The 24,815-nt window shown below is 42.2% G+C and overlaps 1 protein-coding gene across 22 annotated transcripts in view; it reads left to right on the top strand.

Annotated features, from left to right (window-relative positions):
• The window catches only part of SORBS1 (sorbin and SH3 domain containing 1), a 510,557-nt gene that overhangs the window by 358,405 nt on the left and 127,337 nt on the right, over nt 1-24,815 (top strand). The window lies entirely within an intron of this gene.

Genomic DNA, 24,815 nt, shown 5'->3' on the forward strand with positions numbered 1-24,815 from the left:
CAACCTCAGGATGCTGAGACTGCAGTTCTAACCACTATACTGCATTCTCAGACATAGTATTGTAAAAGATGGCAAACATTGATAAAGATGGCAAAACATAGTTAACAAAGCATAGTAAAACATAATATGATAAAACTTGGTATGGTGAGACATAGCATGGTGTGTATAGTTTGGCAAAAAAAGCACGACACGTATTACAAAGCATGGTTAATATAGTATGACACAACTTTGTTAATATAGCAAAAATGGTAGGCAAGTGTGCATGATGAAACATAGCATGGAAGACATGGAATGGCAAGAATTGTGTGGCAAACATGGCATGAGAGATTGTAGCATTGTAGTGTGGCAGACATAGTATAATAAATATGGTGTATAGTAGGACAAGGAAGGTGAACGGTATGACACAGTGTGGTAGAACATTGTATGACAAAACATGGCATGGTCAGACTTAGGATGAAGCACATCAGCGTTTGAGATTCAAGACAGTGGAGGGTCGGGGCCCTTTGTCAGAAGGTCTGGGGAATTTGGATTGGCGCACACTTATAGAGGGTCCAGAAAAGAGGTGAGTTTTTATGGCCTTCCTGAAGTTCATTAGACCTTCTAATAATCTTATGTGGGTGGGTAGGTAGTTGATTCCAGAGGCACAGTAGGTAGTGTGAGTAAGATCTTTTTGGGTGTTGTCAAGGCAGAAGGTGTGTTTTTATAGCCTTCCTGAAGTTCATTAGACCTTCTAATAATCTTATGTGAGTAGGTAGTTGGTTCCAGAGGAGCGGTAGGTAGTGCGAGTAAAATCTTTTTCAGGTGTTCTCAAGGTGGAGGGTGCGTCCTAAGGGCTTATGTTGTTGCTTTTCTTCATGCGAGCAAAGTGGTCAATTCGGACATTGGGCAGAAGTTTGGAGACCATATAGACCAGTACCATGTTGTGGAAGAGTTTGTAGGCCTATGAATATACATCGTTTGTCGATCGGCAGCCAGTGGGCAGCGCGCAACGCTGGGGTGATCGGGTCTCGTATGTGGAGATTCTTTAGGAATCAGATGGCAGCATTTTATACTTGTGGTCGATGGAAGTTTTTTGTAGTGAGCCCATTTAGAAGCCTATTGCAGTAGTACATACGAGAGAGGACAAAGGCATAGAGTAATTAAGAAAAGTCCGGTTCTGAGAATTATCGTCTGATTTTTCATAGTTGCCGGAGGTAGTAGAATGAGACGGATACTACTTGGGAGATATGGTCAGAGATCAAAAGGTCACTGTCAAGGATCAACCCTAGGCTGCGTACTTTGTCTTTGGCCATCAGAGTGGCCAATTCCCAAGAGATCAGCAGGCAGGCGAATTCGGTGTCACCTCTCTGTATCCAGAGGAGTTCATTTTTTGCCGCATTTAGATATAGCTTGTTTTGTTATCAAGCTATTTATTTCCGAGAGGCAGTTGTGTAGTTTGGAGATTTAAGCGTTTTAGTTTGAGCCTAGTGGTAAGTATAATTGTATGTCATCAGCAAACGAGTAGATTTTTATGTGGTGTTTTAAGGCGAGGTTTATCACCATTCTGATATATAGGTTGAAAAGCAGAGGGAACAGGGAAGAGCCCTGTTTTACTCCATATTTTATTGGTTTGGGTCGCGATAGTGTGGGTCCTATGTCTCAGGAATGATGAGAATCACTCGAGCACTAGATCGCCGATTCCAATATTTGTGAGTCTGGTGAGAAGGCAGGAGTGATCAATGGTACTGAAGGTGGCACTGAGGTCTAAGAGGACCAGTAGCCTATCACTTCCTTTGTCTCATATGCTCCAGCAGTCATCAGTAATGTCCACAAGGACCATTTCTGTGCTATGGAATTTTCTGAAGCCAGATTGATTTGAGGAGAGGATGTTCTGTCTGTCGACAAAGGCCTGGAGTTGCGATTGTATGGTCTTTTCAAGGATCTTGGTTGGAGACTGGTCTGTAGTTGCTGGGTTTGTTCGGATCCAGGATCATTTAGTTTATTTTAGGCTAGGCCTGATGATTGCGAATTTCCAGCTTTTCGGTACCATTCCTGATTGCAGGGAGGAATTTATTAGAGGTAGGATTAATTTGACGAAGGCATCTTTTGTGACTGTTGGGAGGTTTGGTGGGCATGGGTCAAGGATGGATCCAAAGGGTCTTAGCGCAGTGAAGGACATGATGGTTCAAAGTGATCAAGGGTTTCAGTTCTGGGTTCTCTCATAGAGGGGATTTGTTCTGGGTATTTGCTGGGTTTTGAGGTGTCGAACCAAGATTAGCACATATGTGATTGAGTTTTTTTCTTGGAAGTAGATAGAGAGGGTTTCACTATCCAGGTTGGTTTGTAGCTTCTTTTGGTTTCCTTGTGATGCAGTGAGCAATTTTTTTTTTGTCAGTATGAAGAGGCCTCAATCTATTTGGAGATTTCTGTAGGAGATTAGTATAATAAGCCCTTTTTTGCATCATGGATGGATAGTTTGTACTCATCTAGCATTTTTTTTCCAATTTCTTTCAGCTTTTCTTAGTTCTCCCTTCTTTTACCTGAGGTTGTCTGTGAACCAGGAGGAGGAGAAGTTGTGTTAGGTTTAATTTCCTTGGTTTCCTCTAAGTTTTCATACAGGGGAGGATAAGTTTTGTTAGGTTTAATTTCCTTGGTTTCCTCTAAGTTTTCATACAGGATCTTTAATCGCTTGTGCCAGTTTGACCAGCGTTCTTTGATGGGTGTCAGTTAGGGTCCTGTTTCAGCTATTTAAAGATGCCAGATGATAGTTTTTCTTGGTTGACTGAGTTAGTGTTGAGTATCTTTTTGAGTGGGTTGGTGTCCTTGGTCTTGGGTTCTGTGGATGAGTTTTTGAAATGGAACATAAGGTAGTGGTCAGACCAGGGTACTGGTTTGGAAATGTAGTGTTGGATGTGAGGGTCGGTGGTTTAGTCTTTTTTTTGTGAAGACTAGGTCAAGGATATGGCCTGCTGTGTGGGTTCTTGAGGTGATGATCTGGTGGAAGCCTAGGTCTGATATTGTTGTTATGAAGTCAGCTGGTTCCCTGGTGATGTTTTAGGTAGTTTGTAAAGTTGAAGTCACCAAGGATGGTGATTTGTTGGTGGGAGATAACTAGTTTGCTGATGACTTTTATGAAGTCATCTATGGCATTCATAGGAGAGCTTGGTGCTCGGTAGTTCAGTGGCTTCTGGTTTGACCAGTGGAGAAGGCAAGGCATTCAATGCCATTTAGTGTGAAAGCATCTATTGGTCTTGGCCTGACTGCTGTGTTTCTGTAAAGCACTATTGGTTGTATTATTTAGAAAACTAACAAATAATTTTAAAGACTGTCACTAAAGACCTGGGCAGGATATCATCTGAGAACTACAAGGGAGTCCTTAATGAGTCAGTACTAGTCTTGCAAGGATTTTAGTGCACTTAGCATTTATTCAGCAGCTCAAAACATTGTGGGCCTTAAGTGTTAATGAATTTTCCTACCAAGCTGTTTTCTCTTGCCTTTTCTTCAGTTAAGTTTATGCTTTCCTGTGTTCTTTGGGTCAGTTTCTCCAAATGGGTTAGTTTTGTGCATACTATGCCATAAATTTACTTTACCTTCCAATTCTTATAGCCTGTGTATAGCTATTTAGCTGAAAGTGGGTCACACGAAAAAGAGCTGGGAATGCCCCAGGAGATACAGCTTGATATATAAAGAATTAAATGAATTGATAATTAATTAGCCATTAGTCCAATATTCTCTAAACAAAAATGTTTTAACTTCTAAATGACAAGTAATCTGTTAAATATCTAATTTCAATAGGAAAGACATTCCAATTAAAATCATTTGACACACAAAAGAGGAATTAGCACAATGATCTCTAACTTTTTTCATGTAAAGGACTGCAATATGAATACGAAAAAGCTCTGAGTGCCACCAAAAAGTTTTCAAACTTACATTTATGAGGGTGTTTTGCAAAGTTTGATAATAAAACACATTAAGTAACTTAGTCTCCATTGAGGGCTATATATTTAGTCTAACGAGTTTCCATTTTTTTCATATTATAGGCAAAATAGCTTATGAATAAACTGGACACTCGCTAGACTAAGTGTAGCCCTCGATGAAGACTGGGAATGGGACTAGGGAATTAGGGGACACTCAATGAAGCTACAGGGAAATGCTTTTAAAACCAATAGAAGGAATTTTTTTTTCACTCAGAGAATAGTTAAGCTCTAGAATGCATTGCCAGAGGTTGTGGTAAGAGTGACTAGCGTAGCTGGTTTTAAGAAAGGTTTGGACAATTTCCTGGAGAAAGTCCATAATATGTTATTGAGAAAGACATGAAGAAGCCACTGCTTGCCCTGGATCAGTAGCATGGAATGTTGCTACTCCTTGGGTTTTAGCCAGGTACTAGGACCTGGATTGGCCACCGTGAAAACGGGCTATTGGGCTTCATAGACCCAGTAAGGCCATTCTTATGTTCTTATGTTAACTTGCTTTTTTTACCAAACCCTCATACTGTTAATTTTGTAAACCACCTTGGCTTGCTTGTTCAGACTGAGTATTAAATATTAAACATTAAAAATCTTAATAGATTCTAAAACACTTCAAGGATATATTTTAAAAACTCACTATATTTTGGATTGTCACAAATAGTGCCTGACATGAAATATTCAGGTCTTAGGCAGTGCTTGGAAGTTATACATAACTGTACAAAGTAGGGTAAATATAATCAATTACTGATATTCAATTCATTAAAATGCTATACCAAGAATACCAAAACATAAAATTAATTAAATGTTTAATTTATTAATTTCTTTAATTCAATTCATATCCTAAAAACTAACAAATTCTATTTCATCTACAGTTAAAATCTACAATAACAAGTAATACAAAGTGCAGAGTGCTACTAATGACAGAATCATAGGCTGGGAAAAGCTACAGGTACTATCTAAAGTAGGGGTGTCCAATGTCGGTCCTCGAGGGCCGCAATCCAGTCGGGTTTTCAGGATTTCCCCAATGAATATGCATGAGATCTATTAGCATTCAATGAAAGCAGTGCATGCAAATAGACCTCATGTATATTCATTGGGGAAATCCTGAAAACCTGACTGGACTGCGGCCCTCGAGGACCGACATTGGACACCCCTGATCTAAAGCTTTTAAATAGAGTCCATCAATCAATCTTCAAGGCTCTTAGTTAAAAAATTTATTTATAATTTTCAAATACAATTCACAAAAATAATTCTTGCAAAGTGAAACACAGGAAAGAAAAATTATTCAAAGTAAAAATCATATAATACAGAAGCTGCAACATGCAACCCCAAATTAACAAAATAATAAAGACATCATTAATGGCCATGAGAAATCTAAGAAAAATCTGATCATTCTTCGAAAAGAAGCAATTCCTACTATTGGTACAATCTCTAATCCTTGGGATGCTGGACTACTGTAACATACTATACCTACCATGTCCCGCGACCATGATGAAGCAATTGCAGACGGTGCAGAATACAGCCCTGAGACTTGTCTATTCACTAAAAAAATATGACCATATCACAGAGGCATACCATGACTCGCATTGGCTTCCAATAGAAGCAAGAGTGAACTTCAAATTCTACTGCTTACTTTACAAGGCTATCAACGGAGAAAGCCCAACTTACTGGAATAACAGACTAAATCAATCCTCCTCAATCAGACACAGAAGAACCTATTCACTATTCTATTACCCACCATCCAAAAATGTCAAACGAAAAAAACTCTATGACAACATAATAGCCTCCAAAGCAGCTAAGTTGAACAAACAACTCGCCACTCTGTTATCTTCATCCACAGATTACAAAACCTTCAAGAAAGAAATTAAAACCATACTCTTCAAAAAACACGTTAAACCTATCCAGCACTCTATAAACCCTTAGTACTTTCTAATTTTTTTCTAATTACTAAACATTATCTAAAACCCATAATTATCCAAAACTGGTGTCTTGGAAATTCAAAATGTGCAAGGGAAACGGAGTTCCTGGAAGCAGTCCAGGACTGCTTCATGGAACAACTAGTCGAGGCACCAACGAGAGGATCAGCGACTCTGAATCTGATCCTCAATGGGCTGAAAGGCCCCGCGAAGGATGTGGAGATCATAGGACCACTAGGAACCAGTGACCACAACATGATTCAGTTCAAAGTGCAAGTAGGACTACCTATGGGAAAGAGAACCAAGGCAACAACATTTAACTTCAAGAAAGGGAACTATGATGCCATGAGACAAATGGTGAGAAAGAAGCTCAGAAACAGCTCCAAGGAAACTCGGACTGTGGAGCAAGCCTGGTCCCTATTCAAGGACACAGTAAACAAGGCACAAAACCTATATATACCAAGATTTAGGAAAGGTTCCAAGAAGAATCAGACAAAGGACCCTGCATGGATAACCAGTGAAGTAAAGAAAGTGATAGGAGACAAGAAAAAATCATTTCGGAAGTGGAAAAAGGACGAAACTGAAGGAAACTGGAGAGAGCACAGGAAGCAACAAAAAGAATGTCACCGAGTAGTCAGGAAAGCCAAGTAAGATTATGAGGAGAGACTAGCCAAGGAAGCAAGAAATTTCAAACCATTTTTCCGATATGTGAAAGGGAAACAGCCAGCGAGGGAGGAGGTGGGGCCCCTGGATGAGGGTGACCGGAAGGGAGTGGTGAAAGAGGAAAAAGAGGTGGCTGGTAGGCTAAACAAGTTCTTCTCGTCGGTCTTTAGAATAGAGGACACATCCAGTGTGCCAGAACCGGAAAAAATCTTCAGGGGAGATCAAGAGGGGAAATTATCATGCATGGAGGTAAGCCTCGAAGACGTTCTCAGGCAGATAGATAGATTAAGAACGGACAAAGCTCCGGGCCCAGACGGGATCCACCCGAGAATACTGAAAGAGCTCAGAGATGAAACAGCAGAGTTATTGCAGCATATTTGCAACCTGTCCTTGAGAACAGGGGTAATCCCGGAGGACTGGAAGATAGCGAATGTTACACCGATCTTCAAAAAAGGATCGAGAGGCGACCCGGGAAACTACAGACCGGTGAGCTTAACCTCTGTTCCGGGGAAGATGGTCGAATCAATGATCAGGGAAGGTATCAATGAGCATATAGAAAAAAATAATCTGATGAGATCGAGCCAGCATGGTTTCTGTAAAGGCCGATCATGCCAGACAAATCTACTGCATTTCTTTGAGGGGATAAGTAAGCAATTGGACCAAGGTGACCCAGTAGACATTATATATCTAGATTTCCAAAAAGCCTTTGACAAGGTGCCCCATGAACGCTTACTGAAGAAACTGTGGAGTCACGGGGTGGAAGGGAACGTGTACAGATGGATCAAAAATTGGCTGGCGGACAGGAAACAGAGGGTAGGAGTAAAGGGGCACTACTCTGACTGGATAGGGGTCACAAGTGGTGTTCCGCAAGGGTCAGTGCTGGGACCATTGCTGTTCAATATATTTATTAATGATCTAGAAACGGGGACAAAGTGCGAAGTTATCAAGTTCGCGGATGACACAAAACTCTCCAACAGGGCCAGAACTGTTGAGGAATGCAAAGAACTGCAGAGCGACCTGAACAAACTGAGTGAGTGGGCAAAAAAATGGCAGATGAGCTTCAATGTGGAGAAATGTAAGGTCTTGCACATAGGGAAGGGGAACTCCATGTACAGCTATACGATGGGAGGGAGGGTACTCGGGGAAGGCAGCCAAGAAAAAGATCTGGGGGTATTGGTGGATAACACAATGAAGCAGGCGGCACAATGTGCAGCGGCCTCAAAAAAAGCGAACAGAATGTTGGGCATTATCAAAAAAGGTATCACTACCAGAACAAAAGAAGTTATCCTGCCACTGTATCGAGCAATGGTGCGCCCACATCTGGAATACTGCGTCCAGTACTGGTCACCATACCTCAAGAAGGACATGGCAATACTCGAGAGGATCCAGAGGAGGGCAACGAGGATGATAAAGGGTATGGAGAACCTTTCATATGCCGAACGGTTGGACAGGCTGGGGCTCTTTACCCTGGAGAAGCGGAGACTGAGAGGGGACATGATAGAAACTTATAAAATCATGAAAGGCATAGAGAAGGTGGAGAGGGATAGATTCTTTAGACTAGCAGGGACAACTAAAACAAGAGGTCATTCAGAAAAACTGAGAGGAGACAGATTTATAACGAATGCAAGGAGGTTCTTCTTCACTCAGAGGGTGGTGGACACCTGGAACGCGCTTCCCGGAGAGGTGATAGGACAGAGTACAATTCTGGGGTTCAAAAAGGGACTGGATGACTTTCTGGAAGCGAAGGGGATAACAGGGTACAGATAGAGGTTTACCTTACAGGACATTGAGCGAATAGGATATGGATATTTTAGGTTAGGTAGGGAACACTTTCAGGTCATGGACCTGGGGGGCCGCCGCGGGAGCGGATTGCCGGGCACGATGGACCCCTGGTCTGACCCGGCAGAGGCAACGCTTATGTTCTTATGTTCTTATCCCTTAAAATTTTATCTCATCGTTTATTCTATTACTTCAAAGTTGAAATATAATTCTTGTTTTTAGTTTGGATGTAATCCGTCTTGTACCGCAAGGTAATGGCGGAATAGAAATCACACATGTAATGTAATGTAATAATATCCAGATCTTAATGTCCTTTCTTAGACCACAGTAATAATGGGGGTAGTCATCGTATATATAAGGAGAAATTAATTACATAATCAATTGGGGAAAAGGCTTAGCGTAAATCAACGACTAAATTAATCTAAACAATCCCCTTTCCAATCATTCCTTGACGATTTTCTTGATATCTAGAAACTGTTTCAAATGTTCTGGAGAATAAAATGTATATTTAACACCCAAGTACCTAACCAGGCACTTACAGAGATAGCCAAGAAGAAATGTAGCTCCCAACTTAATTGTCTCGTGACGTAATAAAAGAAAATCCTTCCTTCGCTCCTAAGTAGTTTTAGAAACATCAGGATACAACCATATCTTCTGATCTCCAAATAACTTCTGGGAATTCTTGAAATATAATGTCAAGATCACATTTGCATCCTGTTCAAAAACAAAAGACACCAAAAGAGTAGCTCTCTACGTGTCAACTGTTAAAGTTTGTTCAAAAGAAGTAAAGACACATTTTCAAAGTCAATCTGAAATTCTTGACCATTCTTTTTTCCTGCTTCCTTTTGTGAAACCTGTTTGGCAAATAATAAATTTTATTGATGGGAGGAATATTGTTTAAAGGTATTTTAAAGTTCTCATTTAGATATCTCTTAAGAAAATCAATAGGTAAGACACCTGGAGCAAGAGGAAAGTTCAGGAAGCGAAGATTATAATTTTCAATCTGTTCAAGTTTCCTATGAATTAAAGTATTATCCTTAATTGTAGCTACTTTAAACTGCTGCAATTGTATTAACTCTTCCTGTGTTTGCCTGGCCTGGACAGAAATCTCCATTTTCATCGAGTCCACAGTCTCTGTTAAACAATCCAACTTAGTTGTAATATTAGTTACCTCCTCTGTGGACTTGGACATTTTATTTTCCATCCGTTGAAGCAGCTGCCAGATATCGTTCAAGGAAGCCTCTGTGGGAGCTGATACTCTTTCAGCCCTCTTGATTGTAGTCGTCAGTTGTTCTACCGTTGACTCTGTGTCCTCGCTGGGAGACCCCATGCATCCACTTCCTGGATCACAAGTCTCCTGCCCCTTGAGCTCCGTTTACAGCCGGACATGGAGGGTTAAGGGACGGCAGAGGTGAAAGAGATGTTTCATGGCCCGAAAGGGCGATAGTCTCTCCCAAACCAACGTCCAACGCTGGGCTATTCAAACCTCCAGTTACTTGCATCGTCGCTGAATGAGCTGCAAAGAAGCAATCGACCGTCTGCTGAACTGGGATGGAAGCTAGAGCTGGCGAGGAAATAGCTCTAATCACCCCTTTCCTCTTCGTGTGCAGCATAACTTCAAATGCTGAAAAATTACAGCGATCGGATAGCAGGTATATAGAACAGGAATTCCCACAGTTGCCATATCTTAGCTGCTTCCTGCTCTCAGCTCACATCTAATCTAATCTAATCCTTAGGTTTGTATACCGCATCTTCTCCACGTTCGTAGAGCTTGGCACGGTTTACACGAGATGAAATAGGAACGAACTACAATAACGGGTTAGGGGTCGAAGCATGAAGAATAATTAGAGGATTTGGGATGCCAGATAAGAAGAGTTTATGAGGACTTGGGATACCCCCTACACCTCCTTCACCATTCAATCTTCAAGGCTCTTAATGATGTTAAGTATTGAAGCCTTTCAGACCCAATAAAACTCACTTAACATGATGATGAATCAATTAAAGTCCCAATATCTCCTTGAGTTGTAATCCGTAGACTTGACCAAGCCAGTTTTTCCTTATATTCATGATCCAATAAGAAATGCTTAATCAGTTCTGAGGTTCTCTCTTCTTAATCCTTATTGTTTTCCAGTTTTAGTTACCTATATTGTTCAATCAGCATAAGCCTCCAACTCCAGCTGAGTTTCAGTTGAGTCCATCATCAGGGAGGTTGAAGATATAATTACTGAAATTATTTCTGATACAGATCTCCGGCTGTGAGTTCCTGCTGGAAAACATCAAGTGCCTAGAAGTTATCCAGATACAGATAGTAACATAATACATTATGAAAATGAGGGCTTCAGTAATCTCAGTGGCAGGGGTATTACTGTGGAATAATTTGACAGGGTCACTTACGATGCTCTCTGACATCCAGAGATTTTAAAAGGTGTTAAAAAACAACTTTATTTATAGAGGCCTTTTCTTGAAAGCTGCTCACTTTAATAATACTGTTGGAGAGATTTTTAAATATTTGTTGTATTGTTTTTAAAAACTGTGTCTATATCTTGTGTACCGCTTAGGTTTAAGCGGGGTATAAGTTTTTAAATAAATAAATAAATTAGAAACTCTGTAAGCATTACAACATCAGTGCGCTGGAAAAGCATTGGGACTATGACCCTAAAAGAATTATGGAAAACGAAGAGGTTGGGATCACCTGGAACATCCCCTTCTCAACTGATAAAAAAAAGCTGGATTTCAGAAAACCAGATAGAATAGTAGAAGAGAAAAACACCAGAATGGCATTAATCATAGAGGATTCAGTGAATTGTGTGAATATCCTTAGATAGGGCCTATCACTAAATTTCCAGGTCTTATTTAGTTGGCAGCCAGCTGAATTTTGACCAGTTAGTTTCTATTCAGTCTGACATTGAGTTTGGGAAGTCTAAAATCGCCACTAGTGCAAATTTGAAGTGATCTCCGTATTTAAATGGGTTTTATTTAACTTTTAGTAAGTGTGATTTCAAATATATTTATTGATTTTCAGTAACAAAAACAGAGTTATAAAAAGAACAAAAAAACAATGAACAAATGAATAGAGAGGTTCTAGAGAACCATCCAGAGATCCAGAAAATACAGATTACAGAAAGCAAGTAACATAATATTAGTAATATTTCACAACCAAGAGGAATATAGGGAGAACCTGGAGGCTCAAAAAGAAACCATTGTATAACCTGGAGAGGAAAAAGGACAAAGAAGGAAAAGCAGAGAAAAAGAGAAGAAAAAGATAATGATCAAACAGATATTGGAATAGAGAAATTAGTAATGGAATAAATGAGTAGAGAATGATGAATAGAAAAATGCAGGATGGACATCCCATGCCAATCTGAAGAATGAAAAAGAAAAAGGGAATAGAAAAGATTGGATATGGTCGAGATCCCGAAAGATTAGGTGAAGGTCAACGGTTAAAAAGAATAATATTGAATGGGTTCCCATATCTTGGAAACGAGGTGTAGTCGATTTGTGAATTCGGCAGCTTTTAATTCATAAGAATGAGTCATAAGAACAGTGTTCCACCAGAAAACAACATTGAGCAAGTCAGCAGATTTCCAATTGTGAAGAATCATTTGAATTGTTAAAGCTACTAAAATGTTAAGAAGAGATTGTTGACTGGCGGAAAGAGGGTCTGACACCGCTAAAGCTCTGTAAAGCAATACGTTGAAAGAGAACCCCGAGGAAATAGGGAGAATACGTTGAATGAGGCGCCATATTTGTGTCCAGAAGTCCTGGAGGATAGGGCATGCATAAATCATATGATGAAGATCCCCTAGTTCCGAGGCACAATGCCAGCACAAATTGGAATCTCTGAGACCGGCCATGTACATCTTGTTAGGTGTCCAAAATACTTTGTACGCAAGAAAATAAAGCGATTGAGATAAGCTGGCAGATGCTGTTGGCCAAACTATTTTACTGAAGTAGTGATCCCAGTCCTGCTCGGATCCCTGCCAAGTGGAGTAGGGCAACCAGATATCCGTAGACCTCTTCGATCTGGGGTATAAATGTGAGCGAAGATCTTTATAGAAGAGGGACGTGGTGTGGCCTAATTCAAGAGCTAATCTTGAGAGCGTCATGAAAGGAGAGGATTGACTATAGGTAAATATGGATGGGGAGCATTTAAGCAGACAGTGGGATAGTTGAATCCAGTGGAAACATTCCGTTGCAGGCAGATCAAACTTATCCATGAGCTGAGCAAAGGAGAGGAGTTTACCATTGTCCATGACTTGATTTAAGGTCCATATACCTTTGTCCATCCAGGACCTCCAGTAGATAGGACGACTGTCAATGCAAAAGGATGGGTTACACCATAGAGGAGAGGCGACAGTGTTGCGTCTATCGGATTTAGAAATAAGATCGAAATGCTGAATCGCTTGAAGAGTGGCATGAATGGTAGTGGATTTACAAGGTAATGCAGAAGTAGAAAGGAATGATAAGTTAGATAATGGGATCGGGTGGACAAGATGTTGTTCAATTCGGAACCAGGCAGCCATTTCATCAGAAAGGCTAGAGTTCAAGGACCAATAAGAGCTGTATCGTAGAAACGAGGCAATGTGATAGAGAAAGAAGTCCGGAAAGCCCATGCCCCCATTTTCTTTAGAGGATTTAAGAGTTTTCAGGGAAATACGGGGGGAGGGGGGTTTACACCAAAGGTAAGCTGAGAGTTTCGTTTCAACACTTTTGTAGAACTCCTTAGGGGCTAGTCTAGGGAGCATGGAAAGGTAATAATTGACAATCGGTGTAATAGTCATCTTAATAGCCTCAAGACGCCCCCACCAAAGCAAGGAAAGAGGGGACCACCTCTTCACCAATGCATCAATCTTGGATGTTAAGGCAGCTAGATTGATGGACATCATGGTATCAGCATCCTGATGAAAAAGGATACCAAGGTATTTTAAAGAAGAGTTGGCCCATCGAAATGAGATGGGACCACAATCAGCTAGAGAAGTAGAGTCATTGAGAGGCATAACCTCGGATTTATCCCAGTTTATGCGATAGCTGGAACAACGCGAGAAGTCAGATACTAACTGGAGAAGAACAGGAATGGAGGCGGCTGGTTTTGAAAGAAATACCAATAGGTCATCAGCGTATGCTAAAGTTTTGAGTTGTGAAGAGCCCACAGGGATGCCAAGCAAATGTGTATGTTGACGGATTGCCAAGAGCAATGGTTCAAGAGCTAAGTTAAATAAAAGGGGAGACAAGGGGCAACCCTGTCGAGTACCCCTGTGGAGAGAGACGGGGGTAGATAAAGAATCATTGATCCGTAGTCTAGAACAAGGCTTATTATATAGTAGCCTAACCCATTGTACAAAATCTGGGCCACATCCAAACCACTGGAGGGCCGCAAATAAATGATTCCATTCCACCATGTCGAAGGCCTTTTCGGCATCCAGTGAAATAGCTATCATCGGTTCAGTTGAGGAGTGTGCAATATCTAAAGCAGAATGGAAAGTGCGTGCATTGTCACCAATGAAACGAGCTTTCATAAAGCCCACCTGATCAGGATGAATTAGGTTGCCCAGGATCTTATCCAATCGGGAGGCTAGAACTTTAGCCAGGATCTTACAATCAGTGTTTAGTAAAGAAATGGGGCGATAGTTGGCTACGCGTGTTTCGTCCCTCCCTGCTTTGGGTAAAACAATGATGTGTGCTTCCGTAAAGTCCCCTTGGTCATCAGGGTTGGAAAAAAGGTAATTGAAAAGATGTTCCAGCAAAGGGACAAGATCAGTAGAGAAGGTTTTGTAAAATTCCATCGGGAGTCCATCGGGCCCTGGTGACTTATGTGAAGAGAGGGATTTTATGGCCTCAAGAATCTCGGTTTCAGCAAAAGGAGCGCCGAGGCAAGAGGCCTGGGCATGATCCAAGGAAGGATGGGAGATATCTTGGAAGAAGACCGAACTAGAAATAGAGGAGCTGGTGGACGAAGAGTATAAAGCACTATAGAAAGTAGCGAAGAGCTGGGTTATAGAGTCGACATCTGTAACAGAGGTACCATCTTCTTTCATTAATGCAGCCACTCTAGATCTTTGTTTATGATTAGCCAGGTAACGAGCCATAGAGCGCCCCGCTTTGTTGGCAGACATGTATGTACCAGTTTTGGAGATTAAGAAATCTTGCTGAGCTTTGAGCCGAGATAGTATATTATATTCAACCTTTTTCTGAACTAGATCTGGAGGCATTTGAGTAAGATTACCCATGATCTGCTGGTGTTCTAATAGGGAGATATCCTTCTCCAAGGATTCCATGGTAGAACGATCTGACTTACGCTTCCAAGCAAAGAAACTAATTACTTCTCCTCGAAGGGTCGCTTTAAAAGCTTCCCAAACGGAAGTATAAGAATCTATAGAAGAAGCATTGATAGAAAAGAAGTCCGCAATGAAGCTTCGGATTTTATCTTGGAATCTAGGAGAGTGGAAGTATTGAGCCTCCAATTACGATTAGGACGTGTGTGTTGTAATTCCACATGTAACCCGATGGGAGCGTGATCCGAAAGAATAATAGGATGAATAATAGCCGCTCGAATCATAGGGAGGAGAGATTTAGAGATGAGAAAGAAGTCTAGTCTGGAATAAGAGCGGTGAGGGGCAGAGTAAAACGTGAAAGATCGTTCATCTGGGTGAAGTAATCTCCAGGGATCGCAAAGACCAAGATCTTGAATAACATTGTGGAGTTCAGATCGCATTTTGGATGGACGAAATTGCGAATGGGAGTGTCTATCAAGATTTATATCTAATGGAAGATTAAAGTCCCCTCCAATTATTAAAGGATAGTCGGCTACGTCTAGCAGGGTGTCCCTCAAAGAGTCCATGAAGGAAGGTAAATCAATATTTGGAGCATAGATATTGACAATGGAAACAGAAAAGTCACCAATCTGGACTGAAGTTGCAATCCATCTACCTTCAGGATCCGACAATTGATGTAAGACGCGAGCTTGTAACGAAGTTTTTACAAGGATGGACACTCCTCTTTTTTTATGAAAAGCAGGGGAAAATATATGTGTAGCATATCCTGGAATACGAAGCTTGGAGCAGTCTATGGGATTAAGATGAGTTTCCTGCAGCAAGAGAATATCATAATCTTTCATTTTAAGATAGTCTATAATTTTCTTACATTTAAGTGGTTGGTTGATTCCGTTGACGTTCCACGATACTAATTTAAGAGAAGACATATAGGTAAAAGAGAGAGTCGAAGTAAAAAATGTCATGACAGGGGATGTCCACCCCGCACATTAGTGAAGTAAGAATAAAGAAGAAGGAAGATTCACATATATGAAAAAGGATAAGAAGTCCTCTCCAGGATAGAGAAGAGAGGGGAAAGAGCACCAGTTTGTCAAACAAGTGGAGCGGGAGACACAAGGACCACCCAAAATCAGGAGTTATGTGATCTCATCAGATACCAACAATGGTAAATGTTAGAGGGATGTATTGCCCAAGCCTGTCAGCAACATGAAATATAATGTGAACATATGTGGGCAGAAGCCAAAAGGCACCAACATAGGCTGCATATTTTACAAAATACAATGCATAGAACATGAAAAAAACATATAAATTATATGAAATAGAATAAGGTATGAAAGGCAATGAGAAAAGGAGAGAAGAAAAAAGAAAAATAACATGTTCCGTTCAAATATCAACAATGATAAATGTCATCTGTATACATTATTTAAAGGGTTAAGAAGAATAACATTGGAAGGGCAAATGTAAAACCAAGCAAACATGTGACCGTCAGCCTAAAGAATCAGGCAATAAAACATTGTAAGTATGTCATAACAATAAGAGGAAGGAAAAGATGAACAGTAACATCTACACTGGATCAAGGAGCGAAATCAGTATGAAGCTGTTTCTGGTTAATATAGAGGATATCCAGGAGGCGAGTCTGGGTCAATGAGAAATCTGAGGGAGACAGTCTCCTGGAAATAAAGCCAGCTACCCTGAGCTTACCTAAAACAATCAAAAGCGAACTAGTTCAATATATCTAGACAGTAACAGAATAATGGAAGGAAAATTGATAGTATGAGGGGAAAGAAACACAGCCAGTATAAGTAAAATGTTATATGCTTGGGATAGAGAGAGAGATAAAGTGCATGACAAGAGGCAATTCATTATATGTAGTATAAATCCATTAATAAGTAAAATAGATTAGAATAATCAAGGGAGTAGAGACGGTAATAAATTATATATCAAGGAGTCCATAGAAAGGGTAACCATCATAAAAGCTGAGCATCAAAGGATTTAAAATTCATCATGGGGATATCAAAAAATATAATGTGTAATAAAAGTTAGGTAATAAAAGATATAAAACAATTTAGTATTGCACATAAGAAGGACAGCTATCATAAAAGTTAATCTAAGAATTCATCAGGGGGCTATTGAAAATCATATTGGGTAATAAAATATTGGTTAATAAAAGATATAAAACAAGCTAGCATTAATATATAGTCTAAGTAAATAAAAGAGGATTGTTAACAATTCATAAGCTAGTGGAATAGAGAAAAAAAAAAAACCCCAAAACAACGGTAAGAGAACATAAGTTCATCAGTCAGTTAATAAGGTAAGATAACACATAGGAAGGAGAAGTATCATAAAAGCCAGACTAGAGATGATTTAAAATGAAGCAGGAGAATATTACACATTATAAAGGGTACTAAAAATAAAGCAATAAAAAAAATATAAAGTACTACAGCAATATTTCATAGACTATGGTAAATAAGAGCAAGTTATTAAAAATACATCAGTGAGGGAAATAGAAAAGGGGGAAGTTGACATGAGTGATATATAATCCAGAAAAAAAAAAAGACATGAGTTCATCCACCAGTTAATAATTTAGAGTTGTACACAGAAGGGATAAATATCATAAAGAAAATAAGCTAAAAATGATTTGAAATTCATCAGGGGGATATCACAAATATAAAGGATGATAAAACTTAGACAGTAAGAGATGTAAAGCTATTTAGCAATAACTCATGTGCCAAGATAAATTCAAAAGTGGGTTATAAACAGTTCAGCGACAAGGAGAATAGAAAAACAACCTAGTAAGAAACAGGTGTTCATCCGTCAATTGATCAGATAGAACTGTATATGTGAAGGAATGGTACCAGAAAAGCAAAACTAGAAAAGATTCAAAATTCATTAAAGAAATGTCACAAATAGTACTGGGTAATAAAAATTAAACAACGAAAGGTATGTAGTATTTTAGCAATAGTTCATAGATTAATATAAGTATAGGAAGGTTATGAGAAAATTAAAATGAAGGAGAAAAGAAGTAAAAATTTGTAAAGTCGTATTGACATCAGTAAATCCATGAGTTTAAGATAAGACAGTAGAATTTCATGGCATATATTTCACAACATCCGAGGTACAGAATGACAGAACAGAAATAAATTAAGAAACGTTGGACAGAGATGTGATATATGGTGAGGTACTTCACATATAAAGAGGGAACAAGAAAGAAAAGAAAAAGTGTCACTGTAAGAGGAGCAAGGATTACTATAGCATTAATCGTCGAGTTAGAAAATATATACAGAACAGAAAAAACAGAGAAATGTACCAGTAATTGATTAAAGGTTCAGTAATTATGGAGAAACGGAGAATGAGAAGGGAAAATGACATACAGTAAAATAGGGTAGATCTTTGAGAGAGAGAGCACGTGTGAAAATGGCGGCGAAAGTCCAGGCACAGTCAGGTACAGAATATAGAAGCAATATAGACAGGGCTGCGAAAGGAAAAGGAGGGTAAACAAAACTAAAATAAGAAGGGGTGAACACCCCTAGTGCGGGAAATAAAATCCTTCAGTGCAGGTGAGAAATGAAGACATCGGAAGAAGTAAAAAAAAAAAAAAAAAAGGGCAAAACACAAAATGGCGAGGAGCAAGCGCATGAGGGAAAAGGAAAATTTAGAGAAGAGCGGTGCGACATACGAAAGTAAGAGAGAAACAGGAAAGAGGAGGTTTTGAGTACAGGCAAGTAAAATGAGAGCAATAATATCAAGTCAGGGTAGAAAAAGGTAAATAGTCCATGGAGTTGCAGGCAACGTGGTGGAGAGTCCAGTGTCGGGAACCAGACAGCATACAGCGGGAAATAGCAGAAGAGTTGCACCACCATATCCAGCGAAGGGAGCAGTTAGTAATATAGTCAGGAGGTGAAATCCAAGCGCAGGCAGGTTGAAGAGAAGTATGTCGTCCATTAGGTTTGAAGATAGATCGGTGAAGAGATCAAGGCATGGAGCCGGTGAGCACGTGTTGATAGTTCACAGAAAGGGTGTAGCGCCAAGTCCAGTGTAGGGAACCGCAGGCAAAGCAGTCAGAAAGCATTTACCCCATTTTAGTCTGATGGAGCCACGCACGAAGGACCTCCGGATCGCTGTAGTTATCCGTTTTGTTGCGATAAGTCACCCGGAACCGAGCAGGATAGAAGAGTCCGTATTGTGCTCCGAGGTCTCTTAGGTCCTGTCGCATGGAGAGGAAGGACTTTCTTTTCGCCGCAGTGGCTGGAGCCAGGTCGGGAATGATTATAATTTTGCGTCCCTGGTGTAGCATGGACGCCTTCCCCTTTGCGGCATTTAAAATTTGTAAGGCATGCTGGAAACGGAGCACCTTGACAACCAGCGGGCGTGGGCGCTTGTTTCCAGGTTGCAGAGTGGAAGGGGAGCGATGAGCGCGTTCGAGCTCCAAAATCGGGGAGAATTCGATGTCCAAGAATTTCGGAAGCCAAGATGTCAGGAAGGTAAGTGTATCATTACCCTCAGCCCCTTCTGGCATTCCAAGGATCCTCAAATTAGATCTACGGCTGCGGTTAGCCATATCCTCGAGGTCAGCAGTTAGTTTAGAAATGGCCGCCGAGTTAGCCTTCATTGTCGGGAGATCTGCTTCCACAGCCGTGACTCGATCAGAAAGTGAGTCAAAACGCTGTTGAGATGCAGCCAGCTGTGTGTGTATTGATTCTAATTCCCCTCTCATATCTTGCGAGATTTCCATGTGTGTTTTCATCAAAGATTTTATTGTTTGCAGTTCTATGAGGATCGGGTCAGTTTCCTCCATGGGGTCTGCAGCGGAGCCAGGCTTCTCAGGAGAGGGGGGAGCCGATTTGAGACGTTTACTCGCTGGAAGCGTATCGGTTTTAGATTTTTTGCTGGCCATGTTGTACTAGTAGATATAAAACTACTAATAAGGCTTCAAATGCAAAAAAAAAACAAAAAAAAAAGTAAGAGGAGTATGTAAATTCTGAGCGATTATCTTAGAAAAGGGTGGGAGCAAGCAGCTCACACGACCATCCTGTTCAAATCCAAACCGGAAGTCAACTTTTAGTAAGTGTGAAACACAACTTAATGTGCTCACGTTTTCTAACCATACCTTTCAAAGAGAGACCACCACATGTTGGGTGTTGCTACATAATTAAAATATATCCAGATTATGAATAGGTGAATTATTAGTTCAGATGTTATTTTTATCCCAGGACAAGCAGGCAGCATATTCTTGACTGACTGATGGGTGACGGCACCGACGGAGCCCCGGTACGGACAATTTTAGAGTGATTGCACTCTAAGAACTTGGAAAGTTCTAGCAGGCCGCACCGCGCACACGCGAGTGCCTTCCCGCCCGACAGAGGCGCGCGGTCCCCAGTTTCTTAGTTTCCGCGGAGCTAAGAAGACGCACTTTTCAACGGCTGTTGAAAACTTTTTTCTCTTTCGCCTTCCCGCTCGCGTAAACTCGTTGGGAAATATTTTTCCCTCATTTTATTTTATTTTCTTTGTAAAAAAAAAAAAAAACCAAACCTTAATTCGTTTTTTCTTTCATTTTTTCGGTTTCGCCCCAGCGGGGCCTGTTGCCACCATCGAGGCCTCGGCCTTCGATTTGGCTGAAGCCGTTTTTACCTTCATGCCCCCTCAACCCGGGTTTAAGAAGTGCCAGCGGTGCGCTCGACCAATTTCACTCACAGACCCACACAACTGGTGTCTACAGTGTCTTGGTCCAGACCATCGAGCGTCCACCTGCACCCGCTGTGCCACTCTTAAAAAGAGAACTTTAAAAATCGCCAAATCCAACAGCGATTATTGTTTGGTACCGAGATGTCGGATTCGGCGGCACCGGTCCCCACTTCGACCCCGACACAGTCGGCACCTGCCTCGTCGACACCGCGCCGGCATTGCACCCATCAGGTAAGCCGGCTAAGAAGCCTTCCCCGCTGGAGTGCCCTCCGGTCTCAGTGGCAGCGAGCCCAATCCTGCTGACCTCGAGGCGCCCGCGGAAGCGCTCCGCTCCGATTGAGGTAAGCCCCTCGACATCGGGTTCCTCTTTGGAGTGTAGAGCGGCACCCAAGGTACCGCAGAAGAAAAAAGCGGTACCGGTGCCTTCACTGGACGAGTGCATTGCCGCCGTCCTGCAAGTACAGCTTAAAGAACAAGTACAACAGCTGTTACCTGCTCTTCTGACACCTAGCCTTCCAGTCCCGGTCCGGTCTGAGCCTCCGGTACCGGCAGTGGAGCAGCCTCCTTTGTCGGCATCCACCTTGTCGGTACCGATGCATACTACTTCCTCGGTATCTATGCCGGTCTTAGCGCCGGAACCGAGATCCTTACACCAGGCTGTTCAAACCTCGGCGCCAACACAGCCTATAACATCTCCCGGTACCGTTTCACAGAGGTCTGGGAAGTCGCTGCATAAAACTCGACACCTAGAACCCTCCACACCGGAATCCCGGGACCGCAGTTTTCAAGTTAGGGACCCTGATCTGTGGGGCGATTCAGAGGACCCTCTTCTCTCAGAGGGAGAGTGTTCATCAGGGGAAGACGATCCTTCTGTTTTAGATCCGTCCTCTAAACCTGATGCAACTTCTTTTACCTCTTTTCTCAAAGAGATGTGTGAATCTCTCTCTATTCCCTTGGAGGCTAAATCCAAAAAATCCAAGGCATTTCTCGATGCTCTGGATTTTGAACAGCCTCCAAGGGAATTTCTCAAACTGCCTCTCCATGACATATTAAGAGAGACATTTTACAAAAATCTAGAGACACCCTTGACCATCCCAGGAGCTCCCCGCAAACTGGACTCCTTATATAAGGTCATACCTATTCCAGGCTTTGACAAGCCGCAACTCCCCCATGAGTCTTTACTGGTGGAATCTACTTTAAAGAAATCCACGGGGGCTAGTGTATACGCTTCTGTCCCTCCTGGCAGAGAAGGTAAGGCCATGGATAAGTTTGGCAAAAGGTTGTATCAAAATGCGATGCTAGCAAATAGATCAGGGAACTATGCTTTCCATTTTTCTTTTTACCTTAAGCATCTCATTCAGTCTTTGTCATCTTTTGAGAAATATCTCCCTGACCGTAAAAGATCCGCCTTTCGCCAAACTTCTTCATCGCTCTTACAACTGCTCAAGTTCATGGTCAGATCAATCTATGACACCTTTGAGCTGACCTCTAGGGCCACGACTATGTCAGTGGCTATGCGGCGACTGGCCTGGCTCAGAGTTTCAGAACTCGATGTCAATCATCAAGATCGACTGGCCAATGCACCTTGTCTGGGGGATGAGCTGTTTGGAGAATCCATGGACTCCACTACTCAGAAACTTTCAGCTCATGAGACTCGATGGGACACTCTCCTTAAGACAAAGAAGAAGACCCCACCTACAAGGCCTTTTCGCCAACAATCGGCCTATCAACGTAGATTTGTGGCTCGTCCTTTACCTCAGGCCCAGCAACAACCCAGGCATCAGAGGCAACAACAGAGGCAAGCTGCTAGACCAGCACAGCAGCAACAGCAGGTGAAACCTCCCCCTTCATAGAAATCAACTCAACCCTTTTGACTTGGTTCTCCAGGACATAGCCAGTCTTCCTCCTTCTGCCCATCTTCCGCAGCCCATAGGAGGACGCCTTACTCATTTCATAAGCCATTGAGAAATCATCACCTCGGATCAGTGGGTCCTCAACATCATCCGACACGGCTACTCTCTCAATTTCCAGACTCTTCCTGCCCAAAGTCTGCCAAGAGAGTCTGCTTTGAACACCCCTCAGTCTTCCCTCCTTCTTCAAGAGGTTCAATCCCTCCTTCTTCTGAACGCCATAGAGGAAGTTCCTCTAGATCAAAAGGGGCAGGGATTTTACTCCCGTTACTTTCTAGTTCCCAAAAAAACAGGAGATCTCAGACCCATTTTAGATCTTCGCGATCTCAACAAATGCTTGGTAAAAGAGAAATTCAAGATGCTTTCTCTAGCTACTCTTTATCCTCTTCTCAATCAAGGCGACTGGCTATGTTCCCTAGATCTCAAAGAAGCATACACTCACATACCGGTCAATCTGGCCTCCAGACAGTACCTCCGCTTCATGATCAACCATTGTCATTACCAATACAAGGTGCTACCCTTCGGTCTTGCCTCCTCTCCAAGAGTGTTCACCAAATGTCTGATTGTGGTGGCTGCCTTTCTACGTTCCCACCACCTTCAGGTGTTTCCTTACCTGGACGATTGGTTGATAAAGGCCAATTCTTCTCAGATAGTACTCCAGGCCACCAACCAAACCATCCTGTTTCTACAACTTCTGGGGTTCGAGATCAATCTACCTAAATCTCATATTATCCCCACTCAGAGACTTCAATTCATTGGAGCGGTGCTGGACACAGTCCTTATGAGAGCATTTCTGCCGTCCAACCGTCTTCACACTCTCCAATCTCTGTGTCAGCAGGTGCTTCATCAACGCTCCATCTCTGCCAAGCAAATGATGATACTCTTGGGTCACATGGCCTCCACAGTTCATGTCACACCCTTCGCACGTCTCCACCTGCGCACTCCTCAATGGACCCTCGCGACCCAGTGGTCCCAAGCGACGGATCCTTGCTCACGACACATATCTGTGACATCCTCTCTTCGTCAGTCTCTACAATGGTGGTTGATATCCTCAAATCTCTCCAGAGGTCTTTTGTTCCATCTACCTCCTCATCAACTTGTCATCACCACCGACGCCTCCCCTTATGCCTGGGGAGCTCATTTGAACGAATTCCAAACTCAAGGACTTTGGACAGCCCAGGAAATGAAACATCACATCAACTTCCTGGAACTCAGAGCGATGTTTTATGCCCTCAAGGCCTTCCAACATCTTCTCTTTCCTCAGGTCCTTCTACTGTGCACAGACAATCAAGTTGCGATGTACTACATCAACAAGCAGGGTGGGACGGGCTCTCGCCTCTTGTGCCAGGAAGCCCAGAAGATTTGGGCTTGGGCCACAGATCACCATCTATTTCTGAAAGCTATCTATATTCAAGGAGAACAGAATTCCTTAGCGGACAAGCTCAGCAGAATTCTCCAGCCTCACGAGTGGACACTCGATCCTTTCACTCTACAGTCCATCTTCGCTCAGTGGGGCACTCCTCAGATAGACCTCTTTGCAGCTCCTCACAATCATCAGCTGCCCCACTTCTGCTCCAGACTCTACTCTCCTCACCGTCTGGCAGCGGACGCATTTCTCCTGGATTGGTCCAATCTCTTCCTGTATGCTTTCCCTCCTCTGCCTCTCATGCTCCGAACCTTGTTCAAGCTCAAGAGAGAACAGGCCACCATGATTCTGATTGCGCCACGGTGGCCCAGGCAACATTGGTTCTCCCTTCTACTTCAACTCAGTTCCAGGGAACCTATTCTACTTCCACAATTTCCTTCTCTGCTTACACAACGTCAGGAGTCCCTTCTGCATCCCAACCTCCAGTCTCTGCACCTGACAGCCTGGTATCTCTCGGGCTGACTTCGAATGATACTCTTTTGTCTCAGCCCGTTCGTTCTGTTCTGGATGCCTCCAGGAAACCTGCCACTCTGCAATGCTACCATCAGAAGTGGACACGGTTTTCTTCCTGGTGTCTTCTTCATCATCATAATCCTACGTCCCTTGCTGTGGAGACCGTGTTGGATTACCTTCTTTCTTTGTCTGACTCTGGTCTCAAGTCTACTTCCATCAGAGTCCACCTCAGTGCTATTGCTGCTTTTCATGAGCCAGTCCATGGGAAACTCCTTTCAGCTCATCCCTTGGTCTCCAGATTCATGCGAGGACTTTTCAATGTGAAACCACCTCCTGTGATCTGGGATCTTAATGTGGTTCTTTCCGCCTTAATGAAGCCTCCATTTGAACCTTTGGCCACGGCTTCTTTCAAATTTCTCACTTGGAAAGTTCTCTTCCTGATTGCTCTCACCTCTGCCAGGAGGGTCAGTGAGCTCCATGCACTAGTAGCAGACCCTCCTTTTACCGTCTTTCATCATGACAAGGTGGTTATGCGTACACATCCAAAGTTTCTCCCTAAGGTTGTCTCTGAATTCCATCTCAACCAATCCATTGTTCTGCCTGTCTTCTTTCCGAAACCTCACTCTCACTCTGGAGAACAGGCTCTGCATACTTTGGACTGTAAGCGGGCTTTAGCTTACTATTTAGACCGTACTAAGCCCCACAGATCATTCCCTCAACTCTTTCTGTCCTTTGATCCGAATAAATTGGGACATCCTGTTTCTAAACGT

This window comes from Geotrypetes seraphini, chromosome 4, assembly GCF_902459505.1.
Source record: "Geotrypetes seraphini chromosome 4, aGeoSer1.1, whole genome shotgun sequence".
Classification (NCBI taxonomy): Eukaryota; Metazoa; Chordata; class Amphibia; order Gymnophiona; family Dermophiidae; genus Geotrypetes; species Geotrypetes seraphini.